We start from the raw sequence: 4,094 nt of genomic DNA, 5'->3' as shown, positions 1-4,094 counted from the left end.
CAATACAAATAGTCAAAGAACAAGCAAGACAATAGACACAAATAGGGCAGGATCAGGATTTCAAACATGTGTTAGCACATATGTTAAGGCTCTTTTAATTGTCAACTTAAAATTGCTTTAGTTTCTTCTACAGCATTTAATGTAAGTTGCATTGAATGTACACCTTCTAATTGTGTCAGTGTTTTGAAGTCCGGCATGTCAGTGATGGAGGCCTATCAACCAGCGTTTGTTTTATTGCCCCGAGTATCACAGAACCTTGGTATTCTAAAAATAGCTTGCAAGTACTGGATTAATTTGTAAAAAGTCTTATGCAAGTACATTCAAGAAAGGTTAAACAGATGCACAGTCATTAAAATCATGTTGAATTCTCAATTTGTTGGTAACAATTTAAATGCTAATTCCTTAATTTCAAATTGTCTTCATGAAATCCAGGCACCTTGAGATGGAAATGGGTCTGATTTTTATAATTTTTCTGAATTTCCTTTTTTCCCTCTAAAAGACATTCAGTTATTTTCAAGGTTGGCAAATTATGTCTCTTTTGAAAATATCACTAACACATCACTATGAAAAAAATCTACATATTCAGATTAAAACACCCAACTAATGTTATTTTCAGTACTGATGATTCGTAAAATGTTCCCACATTGTTTTAGTCAAAATCACTTATCTTTTTTTCCCATTTCTCATTTCACTCACAGCAGAAGACTAAGAGCTTGAGGATGGACAATGAGAGCACTGTGTCTGAGTTCATTCTCCTGGGATTCCCCATTCGAGCAGAGGACCAAGCTCTGTACTCTTCCCTGATCCCGCTCGTGTACCTGACAACTGTGCTGGGGAACTTGCTCATCATTCTGCTCATCAGGCTGGACTCTTGCCTCCACACCCCATGTACTTCTTCCTCAGTCACTTGGCCTTCACAGACATCTCTTTCTCATCAGTCACAGTTCCAAAGATGCTCGTGAATATGCTGACACACAGTCAGTCCATCTCATATACTGGATGTGTTTCCCAGGTATATTTTTTCATAGTTTTTGGAACCATTGATAGCTTTCTTCTGACCTCCATGGCCTATGACAGGTATGTGGCCATCTGTCATCCTCTGCACTATAACATCATCATGAATCTGAGCCTCTGTGTTCTTCTAGTAGTAATATCCTGGGCCTTATCTTCAGCCAATGCCCTTGTACAAACCCTCCCCTTGGCCTGCCTATCTCACTTTAGAAACAATACCATCCCCCACTATTTCTGTGACCTCTCTACTTTGCTGAAGCTGTCCAGCTCAGATACCATCATCAATGATCTCATCATCTTTATTTTAGGTAATATGGTTATTAATCTACCATTTATATGCATTCTGGTCTCTTATGGCTACATTGGAGTCACCATTCTGAAAGCTCCCTCCAGCAAGGGAATCCACAAAGCTTTTTCCACATGTGGCTCTCAACTCTGTGTGGTCTCCTTGTACTATGGAGCCATCATTGGACTGTATTGTGTCCCCTCATCTAATAACACTAGTGAGAAAAATGCCATTGTGGCTGTGATGTACACTATGGTCACCCCCATGCTGAATCCCTTTATCTATAGTTTGAGAAATCAGGATATGAAAGGAGCACTGAAAAAATATCCTTGGCTGAACAAAATGATGCATCTTCTGCTTCCCATTAGTTGCCTAGGTCTCCTCCTTGATTGGCACATGTAACATTTTCTCTCTTAATGGTCATCTTAAAGATATCTTAATCTGAACATCTTGCATATATCTTAAAAGTTATACTTTACCTCTTTTCTTGATCTTGATAATCTTAGGAAAGGGGTCTCCAAAATGTATACACATAAGTCCTTTCTGTATTTCCCTTTGCACATGATATCTTTCCCCCAAAGTCATAAAATTCAATGTATCACTCTTCATTTGCATAGCCTGTAGCTTTTGGAATGAAGCACTTTTTTTGGCCTTTTACATCATCTTTAGATAGAATTATTTTCACATTAAAATTTTTACAGGCGTGTCTCTATGTAGATCTAGATACTCTAGAATTTGTTATATAGACAATGTTTGCCTTGAACCAGTAGAGATCAGCCCACCTCTGCCTCCTGAATGCTGGGATTTGTGGCAAGAACCACTATGCACAGCTTATTCTTATTTTTCAAATTTAATTTAGAATTTTTTGAATTTTCAGCTGATAGTAAGCTTAAATAAATACTGCATCTGAGACACACCATCAATGAACTGGTTATGGTTACTGCAGAGTGCGGCTCATTAGCCTCATATTCATGTCTTCTGGCTTCTTCTGTACACATTGAAGTCACCATTCTGAGACTCACCCCATCCATGCATGAAGTTTTCCAGCCTTGTGTTTGTAATAAACTTTTCATTTTTATTGACACATGAAGAAATACATTTTTATAAGAAGAGATTTTTAATACATATATGTGTTGTATAGTATATGTTGCATAATGAATGGGACTATCTCCTAAATGTTTGGCACATTTATGTGGTATAAATACTCAGAGTTCATTCCTATCCTACTTTTATACTGTGCACTTCATCATTATCATCCCTTGTCCTTCTACTATGAAGTCAGTACTATAATTCTCTCCTTTGCTCAAATTTCATAGACACTCCCAACTTTTCCTTCTTCCCACATAGTTTGCTCATCATTTTGTAATTTTTCTTCATTGCTAAAATTTTTTGTAATATATTCTTAGATTGATATTAACTATGCAGTTGCCTTCTTCTTTCTTCCAGATTAGGTGGTCCACTGATACAAGTTAGACAAAATGGGTAAAGGTTCTAGTTGGTGAAAAGAGTTTTGGAAACGTCTTTGTTTAGGAATGTCAAATTTATGTAAAGTATAAAAGTGGGAAGAAAGGGTTTAGAATGGCCTTTCATATGGTGCTGTAGTTATGTGGCATGGGTCTGTTCTCTATAAGGCTTTGGTGCCCAAGTGTATGGGCTGGTGGAAATGATATAGATATAATACTTGTATGATAATCTGAAAAAGTTAAACTAAAAAATTTAATCCAATTATACTCTTTTCTAAAATGAAGTGGGCTCCACATTTAATTGCATAAATACATTGTCCTCTGTTTCCCTCTGAAATATTCAAGCTGTGTTTTTGTTTTTGGAAAATCTCCATGAAAATGATACTTAGCATCACTAATGGTAGCCAATTACTCTGACAGATATTTTCATATCTAGTGATTATTATGAAGAAATAGATTCAAGTAGAGAGAACTTAGTTGGTGTTCTGCTGCTCCACTAGCAATTTAAGAGAATGTGCTTCTCAGATTATTGAATGTGAAGATGAATGCTTAGACTGGTATACTACATGGGAACTTCTGAAATCAGAGCCATTATTCTTGTCACTGATATGTTAATTCATACTTATAAAAACTGAGATAATGTCAAAAGAAAAGAATATATACATAGCCATCACCATTAAAATATATGTGTATATACTTCTGAACCATATATATTATATATACTGTAATATATTCTATATCTATATACTATATATTATGCTAAATATATCCATGTTTGTAGCATTTTGATGAATACTATTGAAATATTCATTTAAAAATTACTAGGTTTAAATGATAGAAACCAATACTGTAAGTGCTAAAGTTTCTTTGGTCCCTTGTAAGTTATATTTTATTTACCCTTGAAGATAGTGTCTTACCTGTTTCTTTCTTATTAGTGTATAGTAATTATATGAAGTGATGATTTTTTTGTTTATTTGTTTTTGAGTCAATGTCTCACCAAATGTCCTTGGACGCAGGTGTGGAAAGCCATGAACACCACAGCCACTGAGACTAGGCTGAATCTTTATTTCATAGAGATCATGTGGATCATGTAGTTCAAGTAGACCAGGCTAGTCTTTAGTTCACAGAAATCTGCCTGCCTCTGTCTCCTGAGTACTCAGATTAAGGTTATCACCATCATACTTGTCTCAAAGTGATGAGTTTTAATTATCTTTGTTATATATATATATATATATATATATATATATATATATATATATATATGTATGTATATATATAATGTTGTTTGAGGATATTGACCTCCTGTGTTACACTCTCTTCCATTTACTCATCAC

The 4,094-nt window shown here is 35.2% G+C and overlaps 1 pseudogene; it reads left to right on the top strand.

Annotated features, from left to right (window-relative positions):
- Positions 1–719: 719 nt before the first annotated feature.
- LOC114610239 lies at positions 720–3,792 on the top strand (annotated as a pseudogene).
- The last annotated feature ends 302 nt before the right edge of the window (positions 3,793–4,094 follow it).

The sequence above is a fragment of the Grammomys surdaster genome, unplaced genomic scaffold, assembly GCF_004785775.1.
Source record: "Grammomys surdaster isolate TR1022 unplaced genomic scaffold, NIH_TR_1.0 126035, whole genome shotgun sequence".
In the NCBI taxonomy this organism is placed as follows: Eukaryota; Metazoa; Chordata; class Mammalia; order Rodentia; family Muridae; genus Grammomys; species Grammomys surdaster.
Note: the sequence above shows the minus strand (reverse complement) of the source record. Positions and strands in the feature narration are given on the sequence as shown.